Source organism: Solanum tuberosum, unplaced genomic scaffold (assembly GCF_000226075.1).
Source record: "Solanum tuberosum cultivar DM 1-3 516 R44 unplaced genomic scaffold, SolTub_3.0 scf00212, whole genome shotgun sequence".
NCBI lineage: Eukaryota > Viridiplantae > Streptophyta > Magnoliopsida > Solanales > Solanaceae > Solanum > Solanum tuberosum.
In genome coordinates, this window is record NW_006239138.1 from 314,524 (window position 1) to 328,032 (window position 13,509).

Here is a 13,509-nt window from a genome sequence, read left to right on the forward strand (position 1 = left end):
ATATGTGATAAGAATTTTCGAACGTTAAAAAAATTATATTCTATATTTCCCAAACAACGTTTTCAACGAAATTGATCATAGTTTTGAAATTCAAAAAAAGGGACTCTGATTTGTCTGAAATTTGGTAGATTCATAAAAACGACCTAGTAAGAAATATTTTTTGGATCGTTATATTAGTTTTTGGTCATATTTGGCTATATTGGTCCTTACCTTTATTGCCAAGATTGAATTGCAGTGAACTATTAGTTTCATGTGTTGGCTCAAACCTTCCTCCATATCGGATGAAACTAATACAAGTCACTATGTATTTAATGGCTAGTTTTGATAGTCTATATTAACTCTCCTTAACTGAGTAATATGTGATTAGATCAATGTAACTAGGGTGATTTTCCCTTGACTTAAACTAACAGTAGACTCTCCATTTGTTTGTATAAGTTTATGGAGTGAATAATCAGTCATTATACATGTGTATTGCATGAGTAGTTCTCCAATCCCACCGATTGGCTATTCAAGATGCATGAATATATATGTATAAATGAGCCCTGAATTATGTTATATAGGATTATTCGACATATTATGATCTATTTAATGTATTATATCTCAAATTGTCAATAGACTTTACAGACTCACTTAGTACTACTCAAGTATTTCTTTCGATAGAGATAAGATATTAATTCAAAAAAATGCATTATACATGTACACTATGCTAGATGAAATTATTTTCAGTTTCTAACAACATAAGATATGGATATTTAATATAGTTTTCTTGTAACTCTCCTATTATTGAGTTTGATAAATATGTTATGTCTTATGGTATATTAATGTATGAATTTTTTATTAGTATTATCTCTCATGAATTGAACTACATTAATCTCTCTCATAAGTGAAAATATCTTTTAAATTGAATAAACTTATATGTACACTAGCGTCTACGTCATTTATTCTGGATAGAACTTTGAGGTTGGTGAAAGAATGGAGATAACAGTTCATTCAAAGTGAAGTCACTGCCAACGTGTGAGTCATGTTTAGAAATAAAAAATGACTAAGAGACCCTTCCTCTTAAAAATTAAAAAATAGGCAGTGATAAGTTATAATTAATCTATTCTGATTTGTGCGGTAAATGATCATTCAGGTAAGAGGTGAATTTGAGTATTGTGAGATTTTCACAAAGTTATTCATGATATGAATATATATTTTTAATGTTTTGTAAGTATAAATGTCTTGATAAACTCAAAATATTTTAAGATAAATGAAAATAGCATCATGTAAAATATATAAAGTCACTGCAATCTGATTATAGTGATGTAATCTATCTGCAGAGCTGTTGAGTCACTTATCTGATAGAATAACTGCATTTCAATTGTCTAAACCAGACACTCTATAATAGATGGTGTAAAAGAGAAACAAAATAGACTCTTATGAAGATGATAAGATTAGTGATTGGCTTATTTCATTGTTGTCTTGTTTCTTTTGGGATAAGTTCTAAGAACTACATATCACATTTGAATTTAATTCCTTCCAAATCAGGAATGGAATGTGTGTGTTAATTCGATATCCAAAAAGAATGAAAGAAGGTTTATTTTATTGTCCTCAAGAATATAAGACAATTGTTAAGACAACTATCAGACTTCTAGAAAAGGACTATTTAGTAATCCATGTTTCTAGAACTAAATTAGTTTTACCGGAACTGAACAAAGAAATAACAAATGAGTCGGTTGTAAATTCATACGCTCAAGAATATCTAACCGGTATGTCAGAATTAACGTTCCATTGCATTTAAGTAGTGGGAGAAACGTTACTAGACATAAGAAAACTACTACCTCAAGTAGTGAGAGTGATGTTGGGAAAATTAAAGAACACTACATGGAAAGGTTGTTAATATTTAAATACCAAAAGGTTTTGAGAGAAATATTAAGACTCAAGAACATGAAAGTGTAACTATTGTAGTAGCACTTAGTCGTAGTGGGAGAATCATAACGAAGATTGAATGGTTTTGTATGTTTAAGAGAACTTTCATAATAGAAATCCTGTAAAGAAGTAAACTTTTGAAGGGTTTCATGATAGGTCTTTTGAAGATCTTATAAAATCGATAAGTTACGACTTGGCACTACTAGACGAAGATGCATAAGAAAACTTCTTGGAAAGATCCTTTTGATAAGAACTATAAAAGGAATAACTAGGAATGTTGTAAATGCATTGTTAACAGTTTAACTGGGAGATTGTTAGTGTATATACTATTAATCATGTGTTTAGAAATAGTATTCTAACAATTTTCAAGATTAAATATCTTAGTGGGAGATTGTTAGGGTATATACTATTAATCATGCATTTAGATATAGTACATTATAACAATTGTGATGATTAAAAGTCTAAGTGGGAGATTGTTGGGATATATACTATTAACCATGTGTTTAGATATAATATTTATTATAGAATAAATATTTATTCATTTTTAATAGATCATATATTCATTTATAGTGTCTGTTTACTTATATAGTAGATGATTAATTGTATAGAGTTTAAGTTTATATACATATGATTAAATCATCAGTTCTTATAAGTATAAAGTTTTTTTGTTCACATTCTAAGATGGGAATTGGACATGCCATCGATACGATTGTAGCACAAGATTATATGTAGTTTATCTTTATCATGGGAATGGTATAGTTCAAACTTCTTGTGATAGTGCATTTTGTATGTATTGAACGGGACCGAATAGAGATAGTTGCTTTCGACTTACTGACAAAAGCATATTCTCTAAACTATTAAATGTACTTATATTCTTAATCCTGATATAACTATTATGATCTGTATATGTTAATTATCGTTTTGATTTATTAAAAGGGGAGATTCTAAGATAGGTCAATAAGCCTGGCAGATTGGACGATAGTAATATATATTGATGAAATAATAAGTTTTTTACGGAATCCATGTCTCGATATAGAGATTGATGATATCTCTTTTTGAGGAGCTTATAAGTTTTATTGTGTCAAACGTTGTTAGTGGATTTATGAATCTGACACATGAAATAAGTTAAGCAATGCTCTAAAGGAAATTGTTCATTGAATTAAATTCGTCAGGAATTTAATTTATTGATTAGTATTTGTAAAATTAAAATGGGGAATTACATATGCGTTTAATAGGGAAATTTCAAAAATATAAATAGAGGAGTGCAATTACAAATTTCTAATGGAATGATTTGTAATTTATTATGGTAAGAATAATTCAAGTTAATTATTTAGAATTATTTCCATAACTAGAAAAGGATGAATGTTTTGGGTGTGGTCAATCTGGTCACCGGTTGAGGGATCGCCTTTCTTCTAAACAGGAATAAGGAGATAACAATAGTAGGGCTCAGTCTACATCTTCAGCAGCACCAGCAGGTCACCCAACTAAGCAGGGTACTTCAACTAGTACAAGTGGCGGTCAGCGGCAGGACAAGTTGTATGCTCTCCAGGCTCGCTAGGACTAGGAAGATTCTCCTGATGTGGTCACTGGTACGTTACGAGTCTTTCATTTAGATGTTTATGCCTTTTGAGATCAAGGGGCTACTCTTTCCTTTGTAAATCCATATATAGAAGTGAACTTCGGTGTCAGTCTAGAAACTCTCTCAGAACCCTTCTCCGTCTCTACTCCAGTTGGTTCCCAGTTATAGCTAGACGAGTATACAGAAATTGCCGTGTGACAGTTTCTCAGAAAATCACCTGAGCAGATCTTGTAGAGTTAGAAATGGTAGACTTTGATATCATTCTAGGCATGGATTGGTTAAATTCCTGTTATGCCTTAGTCGATTGTAGACCTAGGATTGTTCGTTTTATGTTTCCAAGAGAAACAATATTAGAATGGAAGGGTAGTAGCTCAGTGCCTATGGGTTAATTCATCTCCTACCTTAAGGCTAGAAAGAGGATCTCTAAGGGGTTTCTCTATCATCTAGTTCGAGTTAAGGATTCTAGCTTTAAAACCCCAACTCTTGAGTCAGTTCTAGTAGTGAATAAATTCCCAGAAGTGTTTCCAAAAGATCTTCCCAGAGTTCCTCTCGAAAGGGAAATTGACTTCAAAATAGATCTCCTTCGAGATACCTAGCCTATTTCTATTCCTCTTTACAGAATGGCTCCAACAGAGCTTAAGGAATTCAAGGAGAAGTTGAAAGACCTTCTAGAGTAGGGCTTCATCAGACCTAGTATTTCCCCATTGGGTGCACCAGTGTTGTTCATGAAAAAGAAAGATAAATCTCTTAGGATGTGCATTGACTATCGACAATTAAACAAAGTTACAATCAAGAATAAGTACCCTATCCCCAGGATTGATGACTTGTTCTACCAACTTAAGGGTGCTAGTCACTTTTCAAAAATAAACCTCAGATCCAGTTATCATCAGCTTAGACTTAGAGATAGTGACATCTTGAAAATAGCCATCAGAACTCGGTATGGTCATTATGAATTTGTAGTTATGTCTTTTAGAATAAGCAATGTTCCTACAGCTTTCATGGATTTGATAAACAGGGTGTTCACAGATTATTTGGACTTGTTCGTTATCGCCTTTATTGATGATGTCCTTATTTAATCTAGGAATGAGGAAGAACATGTGACTCATTTGAGGGTTGTGTTCTTGACCAGTTGGAAAAAATGTTAGCTAACTTTTGGGGAGGCGGTGATGAAGACTACAAACTCTCAAAGATCGCCAGTTGTTTTCTAGGTTTAGCAAATGTGAGTTTTGGTTACTATCAGTTGCTTTCCTTAGGCATATAGTAACTAGCGAAGGGATCCGAGTGGATTCTTATAAAATAGAGGCAATGAAGCAATGGACCAGACCCACCTCTCCTACAGATATAATAGAAGCAGTGAAGCAATGGACCATACCCACCTCTCCTACAAATATAAGAAGTTTCTTGGGTTTAGTCGGTTACTATAGACGGTTCGTGGAAGGATTTTCATCCATAGCTTCCCCATTGACTAAGTTGACTCAGAAAAAAGGTTAAAGTTTCAGTGGTCAAATGAGTGTGAGAAGAGCTTCGCAGAACTGAAAACTAGGTTGACTACAACTCCTGTTTTGACTCTACCAAAGGGTTCAGAAGGTTATGTGATCTATTGTGATGCATCCAGAGTCGGCCTAGGTTGTTTGTTGATGCAGCGAGGTAAGGTTATAGCTTATGTTTCTAGACAGCTTAAGGTTCATGAGAAGAACTATCTGACTCATGACCTTGAGCTTGCTGCCGTAGTATTTGCCCTAAATATTTGGAGACACTACTTGTATGGTGTTCACATAGATGTGTTCACAGACCATAAGAGCCTTCAATATGTGTTCAACCAGAAGGAGTTGAATCTTCGCTAGAGGAGATGGCTTGAATTCCTCAAGGACTATGACATGAATGTGATTTCCATCGTGGTAAGACTAATGTGGTAGCTGATGCTCTTAGCAGGCTATCTATGGGTAGTGTAGCACATGTTGAGGAACAAAGGAAGGAATTAGTGCAGGATGTTCACCGGCTTTCTCGCTTAGGAGTTTGCCTTATGAACAAATCAGATGTTGGTGTAACAGTTTAGAATGGGGCAGAATCTTCATTGGTAGTGGAGGTTAAGGAAAAACAATACAGTGATCCAATATTGCTTCAATTGAAGGGTGCAGTTCATTAGCAGAAAGTTGAGGTTTTCACCCAAGGGGGAGATGGTGTGCTTCACTACCAGGGTCGTTTATGTGTTCCTAAGGTGGGTGAGTTGTTACAACAAATCCTTACATAAGCACACAACTCCAGGTATTCCATTCATCCAGATGCCACTAAGATTTACCGTGATATGCAGGAAGTCCTTTGGTGGAATGACATGAAAAGGGATATGGCAGGTTCTGTGGCTAAGTGCCCTAATTGTCAACATGTGAAGGTAAAATATCAGAAAATCAGGAGGTATGACTCAAGAGATTAACATTTCTACATATAAGTGGGAAGTGATCAATATGGACCTCATTACAGGTTTTCCTCGTAATCACAGACATCATGATTCTATTTGGGTAATAGTAGACAGAGTTACTAAGTCTGCTCACTTTTTGGCTGTCAATAAGACAGATTCGGCAGAGTAGTACGCCAAGATTTACATTAATGAGATAGTCAGGTTGCATGGGGTTCCTTTGTCTATCATCTTAGATATCTCAAGTTGGTTGGCTTGAAGTAGGTGAAGTAGCTTTGATTGGGCCAGATTCAGTTCATGAGGCTATGGAAAAGGTTCAACTCATCAGGAATAGACTTAAGACAACCCAAAGTCGTCAAAAGTCCTAGGCAGATGTAAGGAGAAGGGACTTGGAGTTCTAAATTGATGATTGGGTTTTCCTGAAAGTATCACCTATGAAAGGGGTGATGATATTTGGAAAGAAAGGGAAACTCAGTCCTAGATATGTAGGCCCTTACAGAATCTTGAAAAGGGTTGGTAAAGTGGTTTATGAGTTATAGTTCACAGCAGAACTAACAACAGTCCATCCGGTCTTTCACATTTCATAGTTGAAGAAGTGTGTGGGTGATCCATCATCTATATGTAACATCTTGTAATTTTAAATAACTAGGAAGAAGCTAATAATTGGAAATAGTCATTTTTGGAAAAAATGAAAATATGGAATTTTTGTTAAGTTATAATAAGTTGAGTTTTGGCCAACTTCAAATGACAATAAATCCTAGATCAGGATGATTTAGAGGCACTTCCAGATATGATAAGCAATATTTTGGAATGATCTTTCCAACGCCCCTGAGTTTGCGTGATTCTGAGTTCGTATGAGTGAGTTATGCCCTTTGGAAGTTAGGCTGTTGGAATAAGGAAAGTCCAATCCGGATTTTGGAAGGGTAATTTAGTCTTTTCCTTACCTAATTATTCTAATTAGTTTGTAGGAGTTTAATTGGGGGTAAAGTCAGATTTTTGTCAGTTTAGAAAAGTGAATTTTACGCTAGGTCTTGGAGAAGATGAGAAAAGAGGAGAAAGGAGAAGAACATTCAAGATTCGTCGATTTCGTCGAAGTTAACTTGTGGATTTCGTCGGAGGTGATCCCTACAAGGTATGTGAGATCACATAGTGTTGGGTTAGTTCACCCACGCGCCAACCATGATTCAATTAAGCGAATTTAAGTCTTTTAAAGTTTAGAAATTGAGTTCTTGATGAACATTGTTGAAGTTTCGTTTGAAGTTCTTGTCGGTTGTGTTGTTGATGGTTCTTGAGATTCGATTCATGTTTCCTGGTGTAATTTTGGTTTGAATATATCATATATTAAGGGTATAAATGATTCTATGTGTTTGGGGAAAGAACCATTCAAGTTTAGATGGTTTAGAGGTGAAAAACAAGCAAGAAAGTTATCAAAACACTTGGGGAAGGGGGTGGGGTGTCTTGCCAGCCAGAGCGCCCCAAAAGGGTCTCTGAAGTTTATCCCTTGGGGAGACGCGCCAGACAGCTTGCCCCAACATGTTCTCTGAAGATTGAGGGTTGGTGCCCCGCGCCTGGGACGCTAGTTCTCCCTATTCGTTCTCCACCTTTTAGTACTTGTTCCTTAGAATTGTACCTATGTTTTCTAGTTGATTCCAACACTCTAAGGTACGCCTAAACATCATGAAATCATCCATAAACATGAGATCATGAACCTTGAATCCATAATCCAATTCAAGGAAAGTTAAGATCAAAGTCAAGAGAACTAAGAGTCAAGTGAAGAGAAGTTCTTAGAGTTTTCAAAAAGTCTTTTCCAAATGTTTTAACTTTGTTTTAAGACTTAAAGTTCAAGTTGAGTATTGATTAAAGATTCAAGTTTGAAGTTCATTTCTTCAAAAGTATATGGGGACTATCTATTCCCAATGGGTTTAAAATGTTTTCACATTTAAACAAGAAAGGAAACCTCGATTTCCAAAGAGCCTTCGGACAAGTTTTCATAAAAGAGTAATTCCTTTCTAAATGAAGAAAGAGAGGAAACTTTGATTTCCAAGATAGCCTTTGAGCTATGTTTTTTGAGCACTAATCTCAAAATCACAGAAAGAAGTATGGTTTTAAACATAAGAGCTAATATAATATTTTTGGGAGTAATATTGAGCACCGATATGGGGGAAAGTTCAAACAACTCACAGCCCCTATAAACTATGTAGCCATCATGGGTAGAAAAGGGTCGTACTTTTTAGATGATTCCTTTAGTGCTTTTTTAGCATAGACTAGTGGATCCACTTAGTAGTTCAGGTTCTATACCCTCGGCAAGGTATAGGATGCCCCTGGCAGCGTGAGACCTCTTATGTGATGGTTGTCGGTTAGAGAAACTCATACACAAGTAATTGTATTCTTATATACATAGTTTATTGTATTTTTACATACATTTCAGAGTTTTAATGTATATTGCATACACACAGAGTTGACATCATGTTTTAAACAACTTTTCTTTATATTGCACTTGTTTTAAACTGCTTTATATTGAAATGAGTTCAGTTATGTTGAGTTGAGTTGAGCCAGGTAAGTTCCTCAGATTCCTTTCAAACCTATGTTGTGTTTAGCATTCCAACTTGCATACTCGTACATTCAATGTACTGATGCTAGTTGGCCTGCATATTATTATGATGCAGACACAGGTAACTAGGATCGACATCCAACGCATCGTTGATCCAGTGAGCACTCCAGAGTGAGTTGGTGAGCCTCCTTGCATTCTGGAGGACTCCTTTTTATTGCCTTCAGTTCTTTCCAGTATTTCATTTATTAGGATGATCGGGGGTCATGTCCCGATATCCATCTCAGTTGTTTTAGAGACTTCATAGACAGTCATATGTTAGTTCTTTGGTTCTTTCATTGTCATTATCTTATGTTGAGACTTGAGTTTGCCTTATTGGCCAGTTGAATGTTCCTTTATAACATTCCAGTTTATTACATAGACTTATCTTTGTTGAATTAAGTCTTCCGCTGAGTAAGTAAGTCAGGCCAAGGGTTCGCTTGGGGTCAACAATGGTTCTCGAGTGCCAGCCACGTCCGGGGTTTAGGCTCCGGGAGTGACACTATAGTACCATTAGAAAGTGTGGCTATGAAGGATAGTCTTACTTATGAGGAGGTGCCAGTTGAAATTCTTGATTGTCAAGTTCGAATGTTGAGAAACAAAGAAGTCACTTCAGTTGAGGTTTTCAGGAGAAGTCAGTCAATATAGGGAGCTACTTATGAAGCAAAAGCAGCGATGAATGACAAGTATCCTCATCTCTTTCCTTCCGATTCCAATCTAGCTTGAGGTAATAGTTCCTCTCCAGTATTTTTAATTACTCTTGCGTTAATTCAGTCTTAGCATCATGTTCCTTTAGTTATACTTGCATTTTTCAGTGTATTTGCATGTTCTTGGAACTTAGTTCAATCAAATTTCAGTTTCCTGTACTTAGTGGTAGGGTTGACAACTCTTTTCCTCCATACTCAGCTAGTTTAGACTTCATTCGAGAACTAATATTCCCAAGGGGAGATAACGTAACACCATGTATGTTAGGAAGACCAAAAGGCAGAATTCCACAAGTTGCAGGTGCCACCAACGAGGCCACCTACAAACCGTAGGTTGACCCATGAACCATAGGTGGTGTCCATGGTTGGCCACCTGCAGCCCCCTCCCCAGAAACCCAGAAAATCCTGCTGAAGTCTTGACCCACACTAAGACCTACGGACCATAGGTCAGGCCACGGGTCTGTGGTCCTGGCCGTGGTTCAGAACCCTAGCTTTCAGCTCCCATATATCGAACAGAGGTTGACCAGAATGGACCGTAGGTCCATCCACGGTCTGTCGGTCAGGCCCATCGTTGGCGTTGTCAGGTTTTAAGTCAGGGGTCATTTGGTTTTTTCCCCTATGTGTTGGACACCTAAACTACGTCGTGTAACCCCTAAACTACATCGTTTTTGTCAGTTTAAGCGTATTAACTAAATAAGAACCTACCCTAACCAATTCATTCTCAAATAAATAGTTCAAGCTAAAGCATAAGAGGAGAAACAATCGACCAAACCCTCTCCAAGAACACAACAAGTTTCCCTCAGTTCCATCTCTGAAATCGAAAGATTTCTCTGTGGAATTCGTCACCAGGTATGTGGGATTTCACTAGTGGGTTCCTTGCACCCATTAGGTCCATAGAATTTAGACAGAATCTTGATTCCCTAAATATTGCTTAGATCTAGGGTTTCTTGAACTTTAGAAATTGTTGTGATTTAGCTGATATAATATTCCTAATTAGGTTTCAGTGTTGTTGTAACACTCTTGCTTAGTTCCTTGCATGAAATTTAGAACCCTAGTTTTGTAGATTCGTTTAGTTCATGAATTATACTTTCTAGGAAAGATAAACAGATATATACATGCCTCAGTTTTCAAATGTTACATTATTAGTACTTAATCTTGCATTTTTAGTTAGCATGTCAGAATCTTGGGCTATCCAGTTTAGTTCAATTATGTTTTATGGTAAACATTTTAGTTGGGAGTAGGCTTAATACTGAGTTTGACTAGGGTCATTCACCCTCATAGTCCCAGAACTACATGCCTCCATAGGTTAAGTCCCCCCTGTGGGCATCATATTTAGTGATCACGTCAGTCATGCCTCTATACCCTTGTAAAGGTATATTGGGTCCTCACGATAGGGCATATACATCGGACTCCACATTTAGATCATGTGGTGTTATTTTGGTTTTAGTAGCTCCCACAGTCAGATTCTAGTGCATTGACCAGGTTTCCAGTTATATTTCAGTATTTAGCTTCAACATGTTATGTACTTGGTCATTACATTCACTTTAGTTCATATTCAGTATGTTCAGTATATTCATCATGTTCATCTTTTATCATTGCTCAGTATGCTTTGTTCAGTAATGTATATTGTTCAGCTTTATTATATCATGCATGCTCAATACCTTTCAAGTACTGATACATACTTTAAGGTACATCTTCTCGTGACGTAAGTTCAGGTCCTCAGCATTCAAATCATGTGTAGATCGGTTCACGATTCGTATTCAACATAATCAGTGGTGAGTCCTCCTTCTTCGAGGATGATAGACCTGTTTTCTTTTACTTTTAGTTTCAATTTTGCTAGAGATAGCTGGGGAACGTCCCAGCATCTCTAGTCAGATAGAGGCTTGTTTCAGACATAGTTAGATTCAGTTTTAGATTTGAGTTTGACCATCTAAATGTTGTTAAACTTTCTGTCTTTTATATATTCAGACAATATTGGTTATTCCACACCATCTTAGTTTTTCTTATGGTTTTAAGCTTCCGTACAATATTTATTATCTCATTTTATCTTAGTATGCTTATGATATATCAGCTCAGGGTTAGCTTGGGGTCACTCGTGATCATATGTCTTGTGTTTACGTCAAGGGGGTAGCCTCGGGGCATGACAACAAATCATTGTATAACAATGACTATTCTTAATTTGATTGTTTGTGATGAACCTACCAAATTTCAGATCAATCCGAGTTCAAAAATAACATTTATCTCCAAAGCTATGATTAAATTCAGATTGAAATGATTTAAGAAAAATAATCAGATCTATATCTTTATCATATATTAATTGAAGTTAACTCATCACGTGTAATCACGTACCACATTTAACATAAATAAAATTGATATAAAGGATTATATTCATACTAAATCACAATTTAATTCCATAGAGGGACTTCAAAACCATTTTAAGGGCCTCAAAACTATAACCACATAGCAATGAGTATTTCTTACTAGTCCGTCACCAATGAACTAACAAAATTTGAGTCAATTGGAGTCTATAAAAAAATATTTCCAAATTTATGACAAAATTCAAATTCAAGTGGTTTAATTATCTTTAGTAATTAAAACAATATGACTTTATCATATTCAGATCAAATTTTAATCCGACAAAATAACTAAAACCCATCTAAATAATTTTTGATGGAACCATCAAATTTCAAGTCAATCAGAGATCAGTAAATTCATGACCTCCTAAACAATGACCAAATTTGAAAAATAATCATTTTAGACATAGTTAAAGATTAAAATAACTTGATTCAGATTTTCATTCTCTTTTTATAATTATCTCATAAGCATGAAACATATGTTGTGTCCTACCTTTGGCTAAGACATTTAATAACTTCTTATAAAGAATTATTTTCTAAATTAATACACTTGAGAATCCAAGATATTATATTTTTCTCTTTTGAGTCTAAACCTCGATATCTCCTCTCATTAATCAATTAAGCATTACTAGTATTTTAAGGTAAATCACCATTTACGTAAATAAATATTTACCACTAATATTCACTTAGAATAATTTATACATCATGAATTGAGGATGTTCTAATAACTCAAATAAATAGATCATTTTAGTGAATCCTATTTATAAATCATAATTCTCAATTCATGTATTACAAAATATATTATTGCATGTAAAAAGTGTAATTTGTTTTAACGATTTCAAGTAAATAAACCACTAAAGTGATAACTATTTATTAATCAAGAAATTCTTAATTTATACAAATTGATATATATATACTAGATTCACTGCACGTGCGTTGCACGTGTAGGTTAAGTCCTGAGATCCCTATACACGAGATATTTTTATCTTTTTATGTATATTTTAGGTTTTCAACATATCAATATGTATTTAATATTACACTACATCATACTAAGTGAATGGCCAATCTATTTGCCTTCTTGCTTGTTGGGCATGTAGTGACGAACGTCGTATGCTTAAATTGTTATTAGGCAATTTGTTAGTAAGTAATTGTGCACGAATTAACAGTTTTTCCTCTTAGTTATGTCGTGTCATGAATTGTATGTTCCCTTTTATTATTTGAAATTTAGTGTACCCTCTATTTGAATAACTTTATATACACAAAGTAATGTCTCATGTGGTAACTGTCTCGTGTTTTTCATATCGTCTCCTCTTCCACCAAACCTAAGAATTCGTCCAATATCATTTTCATTAGCTACATGTGTGGTGTATATTTTTTCTTGTTTGATTTCTTACAATTTTGGTATTAATCAAATCTCACCTAATACTTTCTTGTAGATAGTATTCCTTGTGTATGACCCGGTGCATCAATCTGGTTGTTCATTCATGATCTGCACTTTTTTTTACGGCGATATTCCTCTAGATAGTGCAACACATAGTTTTCCATGCAAGAAAGCATGTTGTGGTAGGTATACTCCTACATTTGACATCTTTTGTCCTTTATCTTTATTTATCATCATTGCAAAAACATAGACGTATTGGAAATTGTTTCCGAATAAATTTAAAAGGGTATCCTTCATTTTCGTGGGGCGGAGGCGGGGGGTGATAGTTGTATTGTTGGAGTAAACACATGTTTTGTGGCATATTGACCTGTTGTTTTTTCTGCATGTATGACATTCTCATTAGAGCCTCTACAAATAAACATGTCCCATTGCATAAGCCATTTGAGAGGTCCATTTTTCTCAGCAGCATGATGGGCACATTTTCTATTAAGTATCACAATAAGATAACTGCAAAAGTTAAGATGAATTAGACAACATACCTATGCAGCGGAGTCCATTGGGCGTTAAGGTGTTTAGGCATAAA